The 23,358-nt window shown below is 40.9% G+C and overlaps 1 protein-coding gene across 9 annotated transcripts in view; it reads left to right on the top strand.

Annotated features, from left to right (window-relative positions):
- The window catches only part of DENND2B (DENN domain containing 2B), a 153,364-nt gene that overhangs the window by 34,349 nt on the left and 95,657 nt on the right, over nucleotides 1–23,358 (top strand). For 7 of the 9 annotated variants that reach the window (XR_005954877.1, XR_005954876.1, XR_005954875.1 and 4 more), the window contains exon 2: nucleotides 1,963–2,050. The gene's annotated coding sequence lies outside the window, so the exon portion shown is untranslated. Of the gene's footprint in view, nucleotides 1–1,962; nucleotides 2,051–2,615; nucleotides 2,694–23,149; nucleotides 23,247–23,358 lie in introns of those variants that run through there. The other 2 variants (XM_041464641.1, XM_041464643.1) reach the window with 2 other exon arrangements.

Raw genomic sequence — 23,358 nt, 5'->3', positions numbered from 1 at the left:
TTTACTGGGATCAATCTGAACTACGTGTCACCTTTTGGCAAGGAACTGATTTGGGGTGTATTCATGGGGCTTAGAATAGAAATGTGCTTGTCTGAGGGCTTCTGTGGCAGTCACCTGCCCAAGGCCAAAGCTTGGGTCATAGTTTTACTACTGTGCCTTATTCCTACATATTTGTGTATGCATGATATATTTTAACAACTTTACTTGCTTTGCTTGGAATTTTAAACTGGAACAGAGCGTGTATGTAATGCACACAGCATTTTCCATGATTTATGAAGGCCAGCTTGCCTGCTCCCCCAGATCCTTGCCATATATGCAGATGTGGTCACGGAATGAAGTGCCACAGAGCGTTGCCATGAACACTGGAGTGGGATGTGATGCAGATGGTTGGTACATACTCCCATGTTACCAGTAATGGGGGCTATAGAAGGGCTGAGCATGATCAGCCATTTCACTTGTGTTTTGTCACTCACATTTCTAGAGTGTTTTTTTTATTAGTTCTGTGTCTTTGAACACTCCCTCTGCAGTGATGCAGTCTGAAACCTTACTTTTCTGCGAGGAGCTAGCAATTTCCCTCTTTCCCAGTCATGCTGCTGAAATTGTGCCCACTTGATAAATCAGCATGTGATAAATTTACCTTAGTCATATACCAAAAGAACTTTCCAAGACAAAACCGAGTAATAATTCTTTAATATTTGGCTGTCATGGCTCTGGCTGGGCATCACTGGTGCATTCTTAGCAGAATTTAGTGTGAAATTGCAATCTTAGCATATGGTGCTTTCATATCTAGGAACTATTTGATGTGATGTCATTTCAGCATCTTCTGGAACCCCTGACAGCTTCAGTAACTGTTTTGTTATGTTTATCTATCTGTGAGTAGTCTGTGTGCAGTTTTTGGTAGCAGTGTAAAATATGTCTCATGGATATGCTTTTGTGTGATGTTCTTGTTAGAGAGAGAGAGATGGTTTCAGTGTGCATTCTGCTGGGAGTCCTGTCACAAAATTTGGAGTTTTCCAAAGTACAGGCAACAATATGCTCTGGTGTATTTTATATATAAGAATGGCTATATGGAAGCAGGTGTTTCCCTGAAACATCTTGGCTATCTCACACAACCAGAAGAGTAATATATTGGAACTCGTTAATCTCCTCATGTAGAAACCTAGTTATACTAATTATATCATGTACGTTTTCTTGTGTTCAACTCCCAAAATAACATATAAAGGATTTCATATGCTGGTGTTGACTTTTAGGTGCAGGGGTGGAGCATCATAACAGCACAATGAAGTGGTTAATAGATACAGGAGAAATTGATTTCCTATTTAGCTTGGCATAGGCAGCTTTGCAATTTTCTGCCCACTAGAGGGACTGCTGCTTATACTGCTCGTTGCAGAACACAGACTCATGAAATCCTTTCAGTATCTCTTACAAAGTTTTAAAACTTTGAATGACTGACTCTGATTACATCCTCTCAAGACTGAGTCTCCAAGGTATCTCTCAAAGTGTAAAAACTTTGGGCACAGTACTCTTATTCTGAGTCCAAATATTTTTCAACTGAATTTTCTTAATAAATGTTCTTTCTTTTTTATAAAGTATTTTCTGTTCTCTTGATTTATCAGTCCAGACTTTCCTATATGACGTTGGTGGGGATTAATTTGGATTCTTTTTGTCAAGGAAAAAAATGCTGTATGTCTTTATTTATGTTTGGTGTAAGTTTTGTTTTGCAACCATGGTGCCAGTGAATATGGTAAACTAATCAGTTCTTGTATTCGCAAACGTCAGTGAAATGGGTTTCTCCTTTAACTGGGAGATAGCAAGCTTTGGGTAAGCAGCAATTAAACTTATAGTCAGTATGAGAAAACTTCCAGATGTGTCTCTGTGTTCTTCTTTAGCTGGGGGATTTTTTTCTGTTTGTTTGTTGGAGCTGCATGTTTTTGACCTGCCCAATTTTCTTCTCAATTACAGAAACATGAAAGAATACAGGAAGTCCTGCATGTCCTTATGAATACCTGCGCTAATTAAGTCACTGGCTTGGTACTGGGAGAACAGCAAGGTAAGCAGTCAGGCCATGCCAGCAGAATTTCTTGTAATCTGCATGATTGTATTTCAACAAAGCTTCAGTGCTTTCACATATCAAATTCATAAGTAGTCAGGCAAAGACAAATAGCCTGCAGGTCTGAATGTGATAGATTTAGTGGAAAGCTTTGGTGAGTAAACATCTCTTTTTTTCCTTCTGGGAAAAAAAAAATTACAAGTTTTGTGGTAGTTTTCTCTTTTTTAGAAGGCAATATCTCTAATTTCCACAATCAATTCCTGCCCAAATCTCAGCTTCCTGGGCTGACTCTGGGGAGGGGCTGGAGGAGGGGTGGAATGTTTCAAAACTTAGCTGATGAAAAGGCATGCTGTTTTGTGGATGCCTCCCAGAATTGTTTAAATCTGTGTGTGTGTGTGCGCGTGCTTATGAAAAGGCGGGGGGAAGAGAGATCTCCATGACAACTGGCCTGGCCAGTCTGTGTTCTCTGCAATCATTTTAGCTGGAATCAGTGCTGAGAGGTCATATGAAGGAGTTATGGGAAGCACAGCAGGTATTAGACACTAAACGACTGGTTTTCTGATTGCCTCAGATAATAACAGAGTTTTGTCTGGGAAATACAAATCTGAGAATGGAGTGGAAAGGGAAATGCTCCAAATTTCAGGTAACAAAAACTGCGTTTTTAATGTTATGTCCTCCCATTGTAAATTTTGATGATTTTTAATTTTATTTTTTATTGGTGGTGGTGTTTACTCCCAGCCGAGAGTGCTGGAGTGAGCTTGGATTCCCTGACTCTGGGGAATGATGTCATGCGGCAACAGTTGGATTCTATTAGCCAGGGAAAGAGGAAACATCCTGCATTTTTTGTTTTTGGGGTGGGAGGGGGGAAGGGAGTTACTTTGGCTCTTTGTTGAATCTTGTGCAAAGGCTACAAGAAGTGTTTTAAAAAGTTTGTAATAAATTAATTCCCAGAAAATACCATTTAGGACCCAGACAGCACCAAAGCTTAAACCCACTGCAGTGATTACTCTTATATGCAAGAAAATTATTATGGAAATATTAAAGAAATCAGAGGACTTTTCTTTCATCTTGAATGCTCCTATATTCATCTTTAATGAGAAAATTAATTAAACCATAATTAAGCAGAGGATTTGGAGCCTCCCTGCACTTGGGATCCTTTAGTAATTGTTTGGAGAATGCGCTGCTATAGAGTTTCTTCTGGGTTGGGCCCTCTCTCAAGCCGCTGCTCATGAATAGATGATGCTGGCAGCATTGTTCTTAATAAGGTTTTCAGTCCTAGACTGTGTATTTCATAGCTGTAGACCAGCCTTTTAGGGAGGAGGCAGTGGGGAAAGAAAGCAGAAAACTCATAATTTCAGCAATTTCAAAGGGACTTTTCTTTCCAGCTTTCCTTTTGCTAAATGCTGTATTAAACACGATGCTAGGGCATCATGCATAGCATTTTGAGCAGAAAAATACCTAATGGGTGTACAGCTGTTGTATCCTAATGAAAAGACTTAAAAACTTAATATAATCCTACTTTGCCAAACATCACAAAACTACATTGTATCAGCAACCATGATGAATATATTAGGTCACCATTGAGCATCTCCCCTTTGGAGATGCTCATTTCTACTTTTATGCTGCTTTGTTCCCTTCAGTGTGTTTCAGGCATGATCCAAAGCTTGCTGGAGTCCATGGGAGTTTTCCCGTCAACTTCAAAGGGCTTGGGATCAGCCTCTGCCTGAGAACTTCCCAGCCTCTGTGTCAGTCTTTTGACTGCAGGACCAGGCCACAGGCTCTGCCTTTTCTTTCTTGAACTTTCCAAACAGAAGGTCTTTTGTGTTTCTCCAAACAATGCCAGACGCTGCTGACTGGCTTCAGCGTGGCTGCTAATAACACATGCTGGAGATGATGGTGATGCTGATCTCCACTTTCTCCTCAAACCTTCCTAGAGGGGAAAGAATGGAAATCAGGTCCTTCTATCCCACCTCTCTCTCCACAAACGGCTGTTGTTTATGAGTGTGTGTGTGCAGATTGTTCCTGGATTATAGGACTGTGCTTCAGAGGGGAGTTCCAGGAATACTTAAGGGAAAAAATGCTGTCATAGCTGTGACCTACCCCAGAGCACTCCATCCCACCTCTCTCTCCACAAACGGCTGTTGTTTATGAGTGTGTGTGTGCAGATTGTTCCTGGATTATAGGACTGTGCTTCAGAGGGGAGTTCCAGGAATACTTAAGGGAAAAAAACGCTGTCATAGCTGGGACCTACCCCAGAGCACTCATGCAGGAGGAACAGGCTGTGTTGGAGCAGAACTGACAGCTGTCATCTGAGTGCTGAGTGCTCATCAGCACTGCCTAGCACTTTGTGTCCACCTCTTGCCTACCAGCTTGATTCCTTAAATAAATACTACTGTCAGCAAATATTGATAGCCTGGTTTGGAAAAAAAAATCATCTCTTTGATGGCTGGGACCAGTTTAATATGAAATTCTTGTGCTATTTTTGACTAGAAATTAAATATCTGTGGAGCTGGTGTGCTAATTTGAACCATCTCCCTCTTTAAGAAGGAACACTGTGATTATTTCCCAATTTTAAGGTTCATTTGAGGGGAAAATGCTATTAGTCCCTGAAATTTGTAAGACAGACAAACCTAATGATTTTCAGTGTTAGAACTGCTGCTTTTAAGCGCTTACATTTTACAGATGATCATCCTGGGAATCCTGAGAGATCTTGGCAAGGAGTTGCAAACTGGGTATTCCAAAGGCAGCAGTGGGTTTTTGGTGTATATCTGTTTGCTGTGATGCAGCAGGAGGCCTGGTGAACTCTCTCCTAGAGTTTCTGGCTGAGTGGCATTTCCCTTAATGGTCTGTGCTGTAGCATTTGCAAGTTACTTTGAAAAGTGATACAAGGCATCATTCCCTTGGACCTTTAAGATAATTTCCATATGTTCTAGCATTCTGAATGGTTTCAAATGAAGTTTTCATATGCTGTGCTATGTATAACTTACAAGTAGGAAATAATAATAAAAATTATAATATATTTGTAACTACAATTGCAACAAGATTGACCCATTGTTTTTTCTTCTATTGAGGGAGTGAGCAATTCAGGAAGGTTGCTGGTATAGCTGGTAAGGCAGGTGGAGTCCTTGCAGGTGTAACAGCTCTGTGTTCAATACAGCACCTCTGGACAAGTCCTTAGCTCGGCATTTACAGCTTTCTGTATTGTCACTTTATCAGTGAATTCATTTCTGTATTTCAAAGACAGTTGCTTTGTGTTTCCTGATACAAATCTCCTCACTGGTCCCAGGTGTCCACCATGTTTCTGCCAGTGGCTGAATGTCCATACTCTGTCTGTGGATAGTCCGTGGCTCTGAGTTTTCCAGAGACAGTGGTGACGTTCTTTGGTGGGATTAATTGCTTTCTGTCTTACTGTTCTTAGAAGGGAAGTGAATGGACGCAGTAGAAATTTTTTTGTTCTCTATTCTTGTTGTCTACAGAGTAATTTTTATAATCTGAGGTAAGTGTTTTAATTGCTTGTTTTATCTTGCATAGATCCTGTCTTCTGTAACTCCTTGTACACGCTCTGTCTATAGGCTGACAGCAGATGTTTGTGTTGTCCATTGAGGTCAATTGCAAGTTAACTGCTACCCTGATGCATTTGTCTTTATTACTTAGAAGTACACTGCTTTGCAAATGAGCTGAGGCTATCTAGAAGCCTAGGACTCACTTTGTCTGTCCAATTCAATACTAGTTTCTGCTCTTATTCCTTTCTCTAGATTACTACAAAGTCCTCTCTATTTTTCTTCTTAGCAAAAGTCTGTGAGACTTGGAAAAACCTTGTAGTTTTCTTTGTTTCTGCTGTTTCTGTGGAAGGTTGATCTTCAGAGCACCTGGTTGTGGACAGATGTACCATTAAACTGTTGAACACAAGATCAGTATTCTTCATCTGTAACTTTATGCCCATTATAGGTAGAATTAATTGATTGAAAACAATGATTCTGTATGTTTGGTAGAGCTGCTCAAGGTGATGCTCAAATCTTTCCTGATTTTCTGTAAGTTAATTTCAATTCCAGCAGTATGAACAATGAATTCAGTTGTTTCCTCTCATGTTCTGTTTTCTGGTCATGAGTGACTTCCCAAGGTGTAAAATGTGGCACACAAAAATATCTGTTCTGTGCAGCTCACACTGGAGATGGGTATGGCTGCCTTTAATTACAGCAAGAGCCTGGATGTGCTGGCACTGTCATTGTACTCTGCAGTGCAGGCTCTCATTAGTGCTAATCGGTGATCTCTCTTCTGGCTGTGCATCTTTGACCCAGTTACTCTGCTGAACTTAGCACAGTTGCTAGCGTGACACAAAGCAGACTCTTGGCACAGCCCTGATCACAGAGCAGGGCAAGATCTGGCAACTTTCATACAAATCCATTATAATTAAGGCTTCCGGTCTGGGATTTAAACTGCTTCTTTCTCTTAAAAGCCTGAGAGGGTTTTAAAAGTATTTTTTCAGGCTGAAAATGGAATCACTGCTGGTAGAAGCAAAGTCCCCAGGTGGCACTAGCTTTTGGCAGACCTGGAAGAAGCAGGTGCTGCTCTTGTTCCTTCATCAGGCTTTGCAAACCTGAATGCTTTTTGAACAGAGCCTCCCAGTTGTTCCTCAGTTTCTTGTGACAACAGAGTCCCCTAAGCAGTTACAGGAGTGTTGCACAGTTGGCTTTCCTCCAGTGCCAGCTCTTATTCTGAGCTCAAGTCTCATGTAACATTAATCTTCTCGGCCCAAACTTGGAGCCAAACTGCTGTAGTCAAGGGGCTCTTCAAAGAAGTCCTGTTTCCCAACACTCTCAGAGGCAGTGCTTCCTCCTGGAACACTTTTTGCCTGTCCTGTTGCAGTTTGATGACAAGAAGATGAATTGGAGGCTAAAACTTCTGCCAGTGGCAAGAGCGTAGTCTGGCATCCCCTGTGCAGCTGGCATCCAAAGGATACAAGCCATCAAATTATCTGTGCTCCTGGGCCAGCTGAGCCTGTTGGTTTATAACCAGAACATTCCTCCTGTCTTTAAAGCTTCCTTGAAAGTTAAAAGGCGTTGCTAAACATTTGCCACATTTATGGGGCATGCTGAGGACAGTTGGGCAACTTTGACAGTCCAGAACCTGTTCCCTACAATGCTGTTTCATGCCTTCTTGGTAGAGAGCAAAAAGCAATTTGAGCTGCAGCAGTATAGAAACATTTGCAGCTGCACAACTCACATTCCTGTGTTTCAGTCTCTCACAGGCTCATGCAGACCTTCTATTATTAGTTTTAAAAGAATAGCTGACAGCTGATTAATTTGAATGGCGTATTCCAGAGAGAGCTGTTTTATGACTGTCAAGAGTAGCAAGCCAAGAAAATAATGACTGAAGTTAAAAAGAGATTTCTGATGTAGAGAAAAATCTTGTTTATTCAAAAGATTTTTAGGGGACAAAACCATCTTCATACTGCCCTGCTGTCAACATGTTCAAGCCCATGCTGGGGGAGGTGAGAAGCTGAACAGCTCAGCCTGTTTTGCATTCATTCCCTCACAGTTTTCTGGGAGAGTTCCCAGGGGTTTCCTGGCATGTTGTCACAGGACAGGGGCTGTATTGCAACTCGGCCTTTAAAAACCCACCTAAAAAATAATTTCAAGTGACTCATTCTGGTGTTGGTTTTTGGAGAAGAGTCAAGTTGGTTTCAGAGGGGAAGAGTGAAAATAAAACTACTTTTGGACAATGGATATGTTCTGTGTAATCAGCTGATGCTCTGGATTAGAGCTACTCTCCTGTGTATCAGACTGGGTTTCACTGTTGTACTGACCCTGCTGCACTCAGGCTCAGGGCAGCAGATGGGCTTTTGGAAGGGTATGAAGATGTAAGAGCAGGCATTGGTTTTTCAGTGGTTCAGAATCACCCCTTTCATCTCCTGTGGAAAGCAGGAAATGGCCTGGGGAAAGCAGGAAAATGTACCACTTGTAAGCAAGACACTGCTCACAGCCTGGGCAGCTGGGGCACAGTTAGAATACTCTTGCCCTGACCTTAGGCTTCAGTGGAGAAGGAGAGCCAGTCCTGTCCCTGGAAATGATCCATTTAGGCCTTCTGCCTCCTTCAGCATCAAGCCTCTGCTATAATGTTGAAATGTTACTTCCTTTCATGGGCCTGTTCCCCGTGACCTTCCTGTGGGAGACTCTAGTGGCAGGAGTCACAGAAGGTCAGAGTGAAGAGAGGCATGGCACATGAAGGCAAAATCATGCCCCAGTAATGAGATTTTTTTCATGTAAAGGTTGGATGAAGGCAGAGGTTGAACTGACAGCATTTGGAAACACTGACTTTGTGCCCACAGGTTTGGAGCTCATTTCATGGTGAAAGGGGTGCTATCCAAGCTGGTTGAGCAGAGAACCCCATCAGCCAGTTATACCCTTTTCTGCTCCAGTCTCAGTGCACAGTAGAATGTGCAGTCAGATTTTACATGCTCTCCTCTCTATGAACACATTATCCAGGTTTCTGCTGAAACCTATCATGAACTGAGGTCCCTGCTGTGATTTATTTACTATTGGCTGACGTGTATGGACAGCACAAAACAAACGTAGGCATGACTCAGTAAATGAATGTCAGCCTGACTTGGTGCTGTGTACTGCAATAGCACAGGATGCCTCCTGGGGTCAATAACTGTCTACAAGAACTGGGCATTCAAAAAGCAGCCAGAGGTCATCAGCCTGCAGCACCTTATCAGCAGTTCCCAGTGCAGATCCTGTGCTTGTGACTCTGATAATGGCTGTGCTACCTGTTCTAAATGTGTGATATCCTCAGGTAGAGGAAAGCAGTGGAGCTATGCTAAAGGTTTTCACAATTTTTCTGTAAAATCTGTGCAGCTCTTTTTCTAGGTTGGGCAGGCTGATTGAAAAGCAACCACCTACCCAGAGATTTCAGGAGTCAGGGAATGGCTGCTCTGGTCAGGCTGTGAGATGTCCTGAAATCCTGAACAAATTCTTCTTTCTCCACCTCAGTATTTCCATGTACAAGCTCAGGCTGCATTAGGTGAATTCTCCTGTACACCAGCCTCTTGCTGAGCTGTATCAGGTGTGTAATGTCATTTTGGCAGCTGCATGATCTGGTGAGATCTTGGCTCCAGCAGCTGTGCCCCTGGGCTGACTTGTCTTCCAAAATCTGGCATCATGAGTCTCTCAAGGACACAGTGACAGGACAGACTCCAAAAGAACTGCCACTCGTTCCTCAGAAGGGTGAGTTTTTACTACCTATATTGGTGCCAAATGATATGCTGGCTTCTGGAAGCATTAAAGTGTTCACTATTGAAAAATGATTTGTCATGAACAAAGGAGAAACCTGTTGCTTGCAGTGAGGGACCAGTCAACTGCTCCTGAGTCTGGGTGGAAAAGGGAAATGCTAGGAAATAGCTGGAGGAACAGGGCAGGAAAAAAAAAAAGCCAGCTGGATATTGTGAAGGAGTTGAGAGAACATTGTTAAAACATAATTATTCTTCTGGCTTTTCTGTGAGGTGGGCAAAGTCAAAACCCAGGCTTCTGGCTCAGCTTATAATTTCAACACTTATCATTCCAAGATTTGCTCATGATCTGATTTAAAAGCAAACTGACCCATCATTGTAGACAGGGAATCCTGGAAAAGATTTTTTCACTATCATGGACACATGGTGCTCCCAAAACAAAACAGTCCAGGGACACTTGTGGCAGTGGGGTGATACTGGAATCTGCTGGGCTGTTTCACTGCTGAACAGGAGCAGCAGCTCTTGCCCTGGACAGATTGCCCTTGTGACAGTGGCTCATTAAAGATTGTCCCACAAGTTATGTTTCCATAACAGCCTCAGGTCTGACAAATGTGGCAAAGTTGTGTTTTATCAGCAAATCCCCTGTGGGCCCTAGTCAGGAAAGCATATGGATAAGGAGAGAAAGTTATTCTTCCTGCTCTTTGTTATTGACTGACTGCTCTTTGTGTGTGAAGCAGCCAGCCATGACTGGCTACATTTCTCTGTAATTTGCAGTCCCTCTTGTGTGGGGCTGAACCAGTGCTGACTCAATACATTTTCCATTTGTTAAGAAGTTTTATTTGTTGTTTTGGGGACCAAGTAAGCTCTAAAGGTCAGATTAAAGTTCTGGAGATCAAAGCACCAGTGGAGGTGCAACAGGGTGACTTGGACACCCTTGAATCAAACAGGCTTTTTTGCAGAACAGTTACAGAAATTCAGATAGCTATGTTGGCCAGGGTTGGACCTGTGGGGTGAGCAGTCAGACTTGTTCTCTTGCAGTTACTTTAAAAAAAAAAAAAGAGCAAGAGCATGTCATTTATATTCAACTAATATCTTTCTTTGAACTTACTCAGTGAACACTACGGGATGCAGCAGTCTGCAACCACTTGTTATCTGTAGGTTATCTGTTAATATGTTGTATGCCAAATCACACTCATACATAAAACATGGAGAAAACAAAAAGATAAAATTATAGACATGGAGAACTCTCTTTCTATCATGTACCTATCAATCTTGATTCCTAGAAGAATCTGTAATACCAGTATTTTCCCCTCCTATGCAGGGAAGATAAAAGAAGGGAAATAATAGTTATACAAATAAGATAATATGACATAACTAATAAAAAGGAGGAGGGGTTTTTGAAGGAGAACATAATTGTAGGCACACAGTGTGTGGGGATTGGGAGTGGGGCTGAGCCTCATCCCCAGTGGGTGCAGCTGTGCAGAGCAGGTGAGCGGTGTTGAAGGCAATGAGCCATGGGGTGCTGAGGTGTTACTGACCAACCACCAAAGGGAGCAGAGGGCACACAGGTGCCGTGCGTGAGCATGAGGGGTATGAAAGGCTGGGCTGGAGGACAAGGGCAGATGCTTGCAGCCTTCTGAAGTGATAGGATGTTTGTATGGGCAGAACCCTGAAGCCTTCTGATGTGGTATGGTGTTACTCTGGGTGGGTTGGAGCTTTCTGAAATTGTCTGGTGATACTCTGTGTATCGTGGCCCTCTCAACTGTGACTTATGCTGTGGGGTATGCTATGACACATAATTGTCCTTTTCTTAATAGAATCACATCTGCTTAGAAGTATTCAGTCCATCTCTGAGGAGAATAGCAGACAGGATGCAGCTTTGCTAATATTGGCATGTATTGGAGCTTTTTTTAAACTGAAGTGGTAGACCCTAGGTCTCTCCATCAGAAGGTCACGAGTTGAATCCTGGCGCTACATTCAGGATGTCAAAGAAAAAGGACTCGGTTTGTCTCTTGGACAAAATTTTGTCACGTGCAAGTAGCAAATTCTAGTTTCTGAGAGACAGTGGGGAAACACTGGAGCGGGTTGCCCAGAGAAGGTGTGGATGCCCCAACTCTGGAAGTGTTCCAGGCCAGGTTGGATGGAACTTTGAGGAATGAGGGATAGTGGAAGCTATCCCTATCCATGGCAGGGGTGTTAGAACTAAATGATTTTTAAAGGTCCCTTCTAATCCATACCATTTAATAGTTATATAAACTTTGTGACACACCAAGCACAGTCAGTGGGAAGATGAAAGACAAGGGATGCAAATGGGTTTGTTCTCAAAGGATGCGATGCACCTCAGCAAAGCTGGGTATTTGGTGAGGGAATACCTTTGTTTTGTTTTTTAACAAATTCAAATCTCTGTTTTGAGAAAGAGGAAAAAGACTTCTTAAGGACAAGGTGTTGCTTAATGAATTAAGTACTTCTATGCAAGATTGAAATTCTGGGTTTTTTTTGGCATTGAAAGTAGAAAAGGAAACATTTGAGGACAGTAAATCAAAAGGAGCTGACAATCATTTTATAAGGCGTGACGTCTGTATGTAGGCTCTGCTCGCAGCAGTGGTGTGCAGCACTACCAATCATATTGTATATTCTTTTGCAAAACTACAGCAAAATGAAGCATTAGGTGGCTCATGAAGTTTACTGCAAAGTTTTCTTTGTCTGCTGGTAACAGCCAGTCCCAGCAATGTACTTCTTCCATTGCACCTTTGCAGGGATGGTGTAAGAAACTGTGTGGGTGACATCACAGCAAGCTCCAATTGTCACAGTGTTTGAAGAGAAACTACTCAAGTGAGACCAACATTGTGAGTTTTGTTTGTATAGTGTTCACTATGCTAAGCCTTACTGTGTTTCTGAGGTAGTGGGTGTAATAATAACTGGATTAGTAAAGTTCAGGCCTGATAATCACCACTGTTAAACTGGGTACACTATTGCCTTTTTCTAGCTGTAGCACTTCTGGAGATACACACATTTTGATTCTCAAGAGCCATTAGCAATCTTTTGGTTAAAAGGAAAGGTGAATGAGTCAATGCATATCAATTTGCTCACCACTTTCTCCCGTTCCTGTCACAAATCTGTGGCTAAAAATGCAGTATTCACAAAATCTCTCCATCCTGTATCTCAGTGGGAAGTTTGCATTTCTGTTGTTTTTCTACAACCAGCACATTCCTGTTGGGAGTTCAGGTGGGGAAGTGGAAAACCAGAATTGTGAAAAAGTGCTTTGTTTCTCAGCTGGCTGAATCCTAGCTTGCAGTTTTCATTCTACCTTGAAAATCTTCTCCCAGAAAAATGAGTCTGAACCCTAGACAGTATTCCTGTAAAAACAACTGAGTCATTGCAACTGTCTTAGTGACTGAGATGAACAGATATATTTACAGCAAATTCCTAGCTATGTTACACCATTCGTTATTGTTTCTTTTGTGTGTAGTTATACAGGGAGAAAACAGACAACATTGCTCTGAAACAGGTCTTTTTTTTTTTTTTTTGTATTAATGGAGTAGCAGGCAAAACAAAAAATAGTGTGACTCATAAGGAGTAAGGTGGAGAATTAAGATATTTTTCTCTTTTTTCCTCTTTCCTCATCATCAAAACCTTCCAACCAATACACTTTTTGAAGCAGTTCATGTTTTACAGCTAAGTGTTACATTTCCCCCACTTACTTGAGCTAGGTGGATTATATATTTGCAGTTTCATAGCTGAGACTTTATTAATAATCTTATGTATTCAGGTGAATAAACATGACAAATATCTTTGTGAGGGAGTTAACTTGCAATAAATCTGTGGTGTATGCACAGCAGCAGATCAGGTCTCAGTAAAGTGTATCTGTGAGTAGGTGATTATACAGATTTTTATTCTTCCTCTCACCCTGGGTAAAAAGGACTATATCCAAAGGGGATGTGCAGGACACTCTATTCGGTCTCTTCTTAGTCTGAAAGCTGTTACGGGTGGGAAAGAAATTGCCTGCATTCCCAGTTGTGGGAAAGGCATGTGGACAAATGCCCTGAAGGGCAAGAGGTGTATAAGGCTGTCAAGAAACAAGGAAAAGAAAGGCATTAAAGCTAATTGAATAATTAGATCTCATTCAAGCAGTGATTCATAGAACTTGGTTTTGGCTGTCTTTAGACAGAAACTTTGGAAGAAGCAGTAGCCAAGAGATGATTGAAAATGCACCACAGCTCTCTTGGCATAATGCCTTCCAAAATAGATGGCGAAGCATCTCATTGGAGCCATTAGCTACTGTGTTAAAAATGTTTCTTAGTCACAGAGCTACCCAGAGATGAGTTTTAAAAAGGTATTCTACAGCAGCTCTAGTCAAAGCAGGGTTCATTTTCAATTGTCATCCATGATGTGAAATGACTGCTCAGTGTCAGTCAGAGAGAGGTGGAAAGTTTGAAGGGATCTAGACTGTTTTATTAGATGACCAGGAAGATAAAATATGCGAATGCAATGCAAAGGAGATGTGGTAATGGCTTTGACTTATCAAATGGAAAGCTTTTTACTGCCATGTAAAAGTTTGGTTAATAGTTAACAGATTAATAAATTTTATTGTATAAGAATTCTGTACCTGATGGCTGTCATAATTTCCTTTGTCTTCATTTAAAGGTTTATGTTAACTGAAGTCCAGTTTCTACTCCTCCATGTACTGTGGAAATCTGATTTGTGGTGTGGTATGAGTATATAATGATCAACCCAGAGACTTCTGGTGCAATAAGATCTGAGAAAAAATAGTATTTAAAAATGACAGGTTAAATCACAGATTGAATTGCTGGATCAAATCCTTGGGTGAAGAACCATGTCACCAACTTCCCTTTTCCCAGAAGAGGAAATTATTCTAGCCCAGAAATTGATGGGATGTTTTTTGTAGTTATTTAAATTGCTTTTACCTTATTGTATACTGGCAGCAGATGCTTCTTTCATCTTGCTGTGTGTGGAGAAGTGTCAATGAAAATGTTTTCAGCTCTGCTGAAATTGAAATTCCAAAAATTTCAATTTTTGGAATGATCTTTTTGCCAGGTAAATATTTTAAGACACTGAAAAACTATAGACAACTGCTGCAAAAAGCAGTGACCCCATAGAATGGAATTGGTCATACCAGTGTTGCTGAGTCCTGAATTCCTTTTAATTTGAGCGTCAGGGAGTAATGATTACCTAGAGAACCCTAATGAGGCTCCTGAAACAGCTCAGAGTTTAACTGATGTAAATAAGCCTGTACCTTTGTGGCACATCTTAACTGCAGGATATGCAATGACTGGGAAACACTGGTTATTTTTGGGGGGGTTTGAAGTTGTCAGAGAGCATTACTGTGATTTTACACAGGAGTAATAGAGCTGGGCTGCTGCACAGACAGTTTAGTGGTAACTTAAAGACAGAGCCAAAGTCTGAGACCCCACTTATGCTGTTACTGATCTAAAAATTTGAGATCCCACTTATGCTGTTACTAAGGAAAGGGCCTTTCTGATGCCTTTCCAGCTCAGACTGTTGAGGCTGTGTGTGCACAGTAGGTTTTCTTTTCTTTTAGCCGTGTGGTACATAACTGGACTTGCTTTTTCTTGTCTCTGGGCAGTTGGATTCTGCTGTATTTTCTCTTTATGGATGATCCTGGTTGAAAAGTCTGCTAATCTCCATTGGACTTGACAGAAAAAAATGTTAGGGATATGATTTTGAAACTGAAAAGTGCAGCACTGTAATAAATTGTGGCTCTCTGGTTGAACATGAGGATAAAATTCATTCCAGATCCTGTGTTCAAATGGAACAGTTTATGAATGGAAGCCCAGCCCCTGGATTGTATTTCAGCATTAGTCTCTGGTTTGGAATTGTGCTGTTTCCAACACAGACAAGGATATATATTTTCTAAGCTCTCATTCTTCCACTCTTCAGATTGTTCGAGGACAAAATCTCTTGTTCTGGAGTTGGTGGATTATTTGCCATAGGGAAAATATTTTAGTTTTTTGAAAATAGCTTTGTATTTGGCTGAAGGAGAACTAGCTAATACTTAAGAGATATCGTATTTGTATTTCTTCTGCTTTACCTTAATTTCTTACTAGCCATGTCTTGTTTCATGTTCGTCTGTCCCTGCTCTGATGCCTGTCAGATGGGGACAACTCTGTCAAGTGGCATCACAGCCGTGTGTGCTGTCATTTGAACAAATGGTGTTCAATGAAGGGTACCAGCTGCAGTAAGTGTCAGTTAGTATTTGTTGTATTCAGATGGGCAAGATGAAATACAAGAATGGCATAGTTATTAAGGAAACGTCTCTGGTTTGGAATTGTGCTGTTTCCAACACAGACAAGGATATATATTTTCTAAGCTCTCATTCTTCCACTCTTCAGATTGTTCGAGGACAAAATCTCTTGTTCTGGAGTTGGTGGATTATTTGCCATAGGGAAAATATTTTAGTTTTTTGAAAATAGCTTTGTATTTGGCTGAAGGAGAACTAGCTAATACTTAAGAGATATCATATTTGTATTTCTTCTGCTTTACCTTAATTTCTTACTAGCCATGTCTTGTTTCATGTTCGTCTGTCCCTGCTCTGATGCCTGTCAGATGGGGACAGCTCTGTCAAGTGGCATCACAGCCGTGTGTGCTGTCATTTGAACAAATGGCGTTCAGTGAAGGGTACCAGCTGCAGTAAGTGTCAGTTAGTATTTGTTGTATTCAGATGGGCAAGATGAAATACAAGAATGACATAGTTATTAAGGAAACAACGAAATCAGGAAAAACCATGCTTAAGCAGCACCTATTAGGAAACTAGGAGTCTTGGACTGAAGTCTGTGGAAGTTCCAGCCCCTGCTGCAGAGAAACAGCAGCTGAGTAATAGATGCTTAAAGATGAAGACCAGGCCAAAACCTCCTGTCAGTTAACATACTGTGGTTTCACCCACTGCTTAGAACTGTTTAGTTTTAAACCTCTCAGATGGTTTATGTTACAATGTTGACAGAAACAAAAATGAGATGCAAAAAGAAAAGCTTAGGGAAAAAAGCTGGAGGTGTGATTTTACATATGTTAACTGGAACTTAATTTTTAAAAAATATGTTCTTTCTCACTGGGATATTTAAAGATGCTGAGCTCCTATAACTTTGGCTAAGAAATGTTTATTGATGTCTAGCAATTTCTTCATCTCAACTGACAAGACTGAGTGTCGTGGTTTTACTGATTAATAAGGAGGTGAAAGACCTTTGTTCAAATAGGATGTTTATTCAGTCTATCAAAACATCAGTTACTCTTTTTTGTTTTAATAATTGGAAAGAATTAAAAGGGGGACTATAAGAAGGCTTCTTATTTCAAGATTTCAAGTAGAAAAATGTGATAAAGCTACAGCAGTCAGTTTGTAACATCAGATGGATTGAATTGTTCAGGTACCCAAATATGAAGGACACATGAAAACAACTGTTCCAGCAAAAAAAAAAAAAAACCTCTGGAAATATTCAAACCCCACCCTGGATGAGATCCTGTGGAACCTGCTCTAGGTGAACCTGCAGCAGGGGTTTTGGACTGGATGGTTTTCAGGGGTCCTTTCCAACTCCAATTATTCTGTGATTCTGTGACTCTCCTAGCATGCTTGGAAATGGCAAGTATAGTATGTTTTCCAGAAGATGAAAATTCAGGTCAATGATTCTGATCATGATAAACCAACTCAGAGGGAAAGGACACATGGAGCATTGGAGTTTAAAAGTGAAAGGTAGATTGTGCTGAGCAGTCTGATAACTCTGATTGCTCTATTGTAGACTCAGAGAAGTGGCATGGTTGCTCTTTTTGGACTTTTGCTCAGTAGCAGAGCCACAGAGAGAAATTTAGAATCAGTAGTGCAACTGGAAAGTGAATTGATAAGGGTGTTAAGGTAAGACTACTGTTGAGAGAACAATATCCTGTCGTACAGAGCTTATTAATGAGCCACTACATAAGTGTCATGAGACTACTTTTATCCACTATCTCCATAAAAATATTCATTAAAAGGAATGTGCAGTTAGATTTGCTCCCTCTACACAGCTGAGTTGGTGGTTTTTACACTGAGATAAGGGAAATGGCATGACAATGTCATCACCTGGAGATGAAGTTGGGCCCAGTTGGGCCGAAGGCAAGCAAACAAAAATTTTAACTGGAACCAATCTTGTCACAAGAACTAGGGCCTATAGGAAGTGGAGAGCAAGCCAAGATAGGGGCTATAGGGGCAGATCCTTCAGGTCTCTTATTTAGTATGTAGAAGAAACATCCTTCTCTTCAACTGCTGATTATGATTTAAAATTTTTGTTGTTTTCAGTTTTAGTTCAGCTTCTTTTAATAATAGCCCTTACTGGTAAGAATATGTGTAGACAACAAAGTGGGAACGGATGTTGCAAGTCTTTTACTGACTCTTTGAAAGCTGTAACACAATTGAGATAAATTAGTAGTACCAGCAGCCTGTGAACTCTTCTCAAGAATGTTCTCTTAAAACAGAGGGTAGTAATCTGGGTCAAATCCATCTGTTAAGTGACATACTAAATTTTTTTGTTGTTGTTGCCAAAGCATTAGTTTGAGTAGTTATTTGTCTGCATGTTTCTATTCTTTGTTTCTTAGTGGAAGCATTAATGTGTATTTTTAAAATGCTTTTCTGTCCATAAACCGTAACTTGAGTATTTTCCAAAAGAATTTTTAATAATAGTTTCTGCTAAAACTAGTTCATGTGCTGTTTGATAGAGGAAGTGTGGGTTTTCTTTATTGTTGATAGTGTCCAAAGAGAACTTTACTTTTCATTCCCACAACACCCTCTAACAAACCCTGAAAAGCCATGTTTTGCCCAGGCTCTCAGTGAGACTCAAATTGCTTAGCTAATCTGAACAGGGCTGTTGGACCCCTTCAATCAAAGTCAACACTTCTTTTCCCCTTCCCAGTTCCTTACAGAGAAGAGTATTTCTAATTTAGTCTTTGTTTCTCCTTAGATGGTTTAGTTTCCAGGTGACTGGGTAAGTCAGGCAATAGTAATAATAGAGGTTTTGCACTATGTAGTGCTAGATAAAATAACAACCAAAGGTAGATAAACTTTATATGAAACAAGTAAAACACTTGACTAAATTAGAACTGAGTAAACACTTTTTACCTTGATTTACCTTGATCATATCCCTGAATTTTTCAGACAGCTTGCTGTCTTAAATCTTCTGTATGATCTGTGGACATCAAAGCAATCTTGTCTAACAGCACAGTGATTAATGGGGCTTGGCTGAAGGAGGGTAACTTTGAAGGAAAATATTTAGCTAGCAAGCAGCTTTTACTTCTTCCAATAGAATAAGAAAGGTATTTCTTAAAATGTATTTGCTTCTCCTTAACATGGGTAAAGTACCTTGCTGACAGTGTTTTGAAAGACTTCTGTAATACTTTTAAGGAGATTGTTATAGTGTTTCCTCATGTAGAATTTTGGCTTTGTTTTTTTGTCTATTTTCATTGAGCATTCACTCGTGGACTTACTCTGAAAACGTGCTGTATTGAATGACATACACTGATAGTCTCCCTCTTTTCTTGTGAGAAACAAGATTCCTTTTGCAACCTGAAAGCCTCTTTGTGTGTGGCAGGAGTTGAAATACCTTTTGAGAAACATGAAGCTCAGCAGATGCTCTCTTGAAGGTGCCTGTGCAGCCATCCCCTGGACTGACTGCTGAGCTTATTACTTTTGTTTTGTATGAATTGCCTGCTTAAAGCAGCACTGAAAATTAATGCTCATTCTAGCACTTGTACAGTACTGTGAAATACACAAGATACAAAAGAAACTACTCTTCCTTCCCCACAAATTATGTGTGGAGAAACAAAATGCTGGGTGCATCACTGTGCATTGACTCACCTTTAGTTTTAGGTTTAAATGCTGTGCTGTCATGTAAGAGCGTAGCCATAGTGGGCATCTGAAAGGACTCACTGTTAGCAGCCTGTTGGGTTTCAACTGTGCTATTCATATGATTCTTTCCTCCCTCCAGCTGTTTCCACAAATTGGAAAGGCTTTATTTCAGTTCATAAATGCCATTTCTCCATTGTTCATGCCCACAGATATTTTCCATGCCCAAATATCCATCCTTCCAAGAAAAGAAATCCTGACCCTATAAAAGAAGGTATGTGGAAGGATCCTTTGATGAGAAAGTCCAAAATGGCACAATATTGGATTTACCATCTGCAAAGTTTCAGCAGCTGGTATTACTCTGTTGTGTATCTGTGGGTGGGGACATGGGGCACAGAGCAGAATGTGAGTGGGGTGTGGTTGCATTTCCAAAGAGCTCTCATTTTTTGTGTTGTGGCTCCAGCTTTCCCATTAAAACTGGAAGGGCCAAAACTCCCTTCTGTGAGAATTGAATGGAGTAGTTGCTTGATGTTTTGCTACAGCATGAGGTGAATTTATCACACACAGAGAGACTCCAACTTCGTTGGCTTTTTGATGAAAAGACTGGTCAAAAAGTTGAGAAAATGCAGTTGTCTGAAAGAGCAGAGATAATACCTTGAAGCTGCCGTAAAATTAAATTGCACTTTGAAAAAAAGCCCTCAAACTTCAAACCATTTTCTCACATACATTTTCTTTAGAGCCTCACCTAGAACACAGCTACTGTGAAGAATCAGCCAAAGTGAATTTCATGTTTTTCACACCTCTAGATTCCCTAGGATCAGAAAAAAAGCTTCTTAACATGACTTTTGTATCTCAAACATAGGATGAAGAAACCTGTTGCACGTGGATGTCCCACCATGCATTCTTATTTAGGTTAAATGGGAGAATATTTGTTTGGGAAAAATGAGGTAGGAGTTCAGATATTAAGTAATAGGCACACACTAGAAGAAAGAGGCAGTTCTTCCATCAGGAAGCTTCAGGAATTCATGCTCTGTAGGAACCTGTGAATCCTGGTGCCTTTATAACACCTACAAATTTCAACAGAAATTATCAGTTAGAACATCTCATTCCTAAATCATCAGATGAGTAGCTAGTCACAAAAAGTATTTGAACTGGATTAATAATCTTATAAATCTTTACCTTTTGCCGTTGCAAAAGTCATTTTTTTTGTTGTAGTAGGGCAGAATTTGCTGGCAGTCAGGTTTTGTGCACTGGGCACAGGTACAATTTTATCTGCCTCTATAACACAAATCGCCTTCCTGGCACCACAAAAATGTTCACAGATATTTATCTACCTTTTGGAGCACTAGGAGTGAGTTTTGAATGAATTGTGGCCAAGTTCGTGGTACCAACTGGAAACCACATGGAATCTGGCAATGCAGACTTCATGCCAGACAAAACTTTAGTATCTGTCTTGAATGTTTTGATTTGTTCATTAATCAAACACAAGTGAAAATACATTCACAGGAAGCTGATACTGAAGAGTTTCTGTGTAATAGATTTTTTTTTACCTTAAAAGTCTTATTTATTTTGTGATGGTGGAATTTTTAGTAGGAAAGTGTTGTTTATATACTGTGTGTGTATACTTTATTCTGCTCAATTTACTTACTGGAGAAGAAGTTTTATTTGTGAAGTTTATTATCAGATTGTGTGTGCAGTACCTCTATCTGTACCAATTTGTCTATTCCTAGATGCACATTTTTAAGTTCCCTGTTACCTGCTGTTAGGAAGATAAGTGTGTGTGCACCTGAATTGAAGGAGGAACAGTGAAAGGAGTAGGAAACACGAGAGAAGTCGGAGCTGTAATTTCCTTTCTGATATCACCTTCTATGAACAGTAGCAAAGGAGTGTCTGGAACTGGAGTTAAGGTGAGAACTGCATAAGCATCAACTCTATGAAAGCAGAATAGAATTGCAGTGTTCCCTTTCACTAAATGACCTGTATGTTATCAGAGAATAAGCTGAGGTGGAAGGGACTCATGAGGAATATGGAGCCCAAATCCTGGCCCTGCACAGGACACCACAAAAGTCACACCATGTGCTTGAGGGCATTGCCCAAATGCTTCTTGAGCTCTGTCAGGCTTGGTGCTGTGACCACTGCTCTGAGGAGCTGTTCTAGCGCCCAAAAAGTGAAGTGAAGAACCATTTTCTAATATCAAGCCTAAATTTCCCCTGACACAACTTCGGGCTGTTCCGTAGTTGATCAGAGCAAAATCTGCTTTGACATTTTTGTTGTGTGTAGACAGGTCCAATTCTGAAGGTCTGGTTGATGCAGAGTTATTGTCTACAGTAACCACACTTCAAAAAGAACAATAAAAATATCTTTGTATAGGGAGCAGATCCAAATTGGACTTTTGCTGCATTCAGCTTAAAACCACAGGAAAGAAGAAAAGAAAAATGAATTCCAGCTTTAGTGCCAGTGCCATTCTAAAGCTTGCTCAAATATGGACTCCCATGACATGGGGAAAGTTTGGTCAAGCACTGCTGTAGGTTCACTTATGTTCGAAGCAAGAGAGCATGTGTGTTCAGATAATAGAATTTATACCCTGGCCTTGTTGTGAAGAAGATATTTCCATATGGGTGCTATACTAAATTTACCCTACTGTGTGTGGAATGCTTTCTGCTTGGCAAAAGGCCAAAATGTTCCCTGCAAGGGAGAAGGGGCTGAAATTTTATCTGATCAGAGTGTTAATCTGTGTCCCTTAGGCTTATCTTGTGGCTGTTTCTGTGTTGTGAGGGCAATGCTGCATATGCCTTTTCAATGAGATCATTGCAAAAATCAAATTGCTATTAAATTATATTTTACTCACAGTTTTGAACTGAGCTAAAGTAGGAGTACCAGTGCTAAAACTTTGAGTAGAAATGCTGGTACTGGAGCAACATTCCAAATGCTGTCTGGATAAAATTAATGATTTCACACAAATATTTCAAGTTAAGTTTACATGTTTCAGTATTGTTAAATATAAGTGGTAGCACATTATGGCACTGTAGCCAACCTGGAAACAAGAAATGGGGACTCTATTCCTGCACACACTGGTTACTTGTTATTCCTGGACACATCCAGCTGACTGTAAGGGCATGGGATCACATTTTCTACCTGACACGTTTCTGAGGCCGTGCTCTCCCGTGCCCTCTCTGGCATTACAGATGTTCAGACTTGGATTGCAAGCAGAGAAGTGGGATTTGGGAAGCCTGGGAGCATTCTTCACAGGCCTGTGTGATGGGGGCAGTGCTTGTCTGACAGCCCCTGTGAGTCTCTCTCTCCCCAGTCTGAGAACAAACCAGTTCAGGCTGTAATGCTCCTCTGTGTCAGGTTTACTCCTGCTCTGTGGGCTGTGAAGAAAGATTGTTCCCTCAGCAGAACTCTCCAGCACAGTGAGTCTATTCAAGCCTGCATCTGGCAAGATAGTTAGTGCCTTCATTTATGAAATTCCTATCATAGAAGTGTGAGTTCTTTGCAACAGCGGCTGGTCTCTTGAGAAGTTTCCAACATGTCATGTACACAGCTGCATGTAAATCATTTTCATAAAAGGAAAGAAGAGAAGCTCTTTCAAATCATCAAATACCATCTCCCAGCATGTGAAGGTTTAAAAGATATGTGATACCATTCACAGTTTGTTTGTGGATTTGTTTCTGTTTGTCTCCTTCTAAACCCCTGTGGTTCCCTCCTGCCACTCTGGATGCAGCATGCATGGGAACAGAGCTAGAGTTTCTGCGGCTGCTGCTTGGTTTTCTATCTCTGCTGGGAAAGGCTGCTGCTGCAGAAATCCTCAACAAACTCCACTGGCAGGAGCCACTGTCCAGAGCGGTTTGGTGGCTGCAATCAGCTCCAGTGGGTGGATGGGGAAGTGTTTCCCTGCCTCCTCCTACAAGGAATGTTAAAACAGGTTTAAGTGTTTCCAGTTGTTTCTCTGGCTAGTGGTTGGAGGCTTGATGAAAGGTGATTTATAACACTTTTGCTTGTGGTAGTTTGTTGAAACTTTCCTTTCATGCAGATGGCAAAGGTCAGTGCTGTGGGAGCTGAACTCTTTCCTTGGGAAAGCGCCTCTGCTGATGGCTGTGGATACCTGTGACTGAGCCATAGGTGAGAAGGTACTATCTTCAACTCTCAATCAGCTTGTGCTAGTGAGGGAAGAAAGCTCATTTACATGGCTGTTATAAAGCCAGGGGATATCACTGAGGACCATAGTATCATTTAGTTTTC

The sequence above is a fragment of the Pyrgilauda ruficollis genome, unplaced genomic scaffold (assembly GCF_017590135.1).
Source record: "Pyrgilauda ruficollis isolate IOZ18807 unplaced genomic scaffold, ASM1759013v1 scaffold182, whole genome shotgun sequence".
Taxonomy (NCBI): Eukaryota; Metazoa; Chordata; class Aves; order Passeriformes; family Passeridae; genus Pyrgilauda; species Pyrgilauda ruficollis.
Note: the sequence above shows the minus strand (reverse complement) of the source record. Positions and strands in the feature narration are given on the sequence as shown.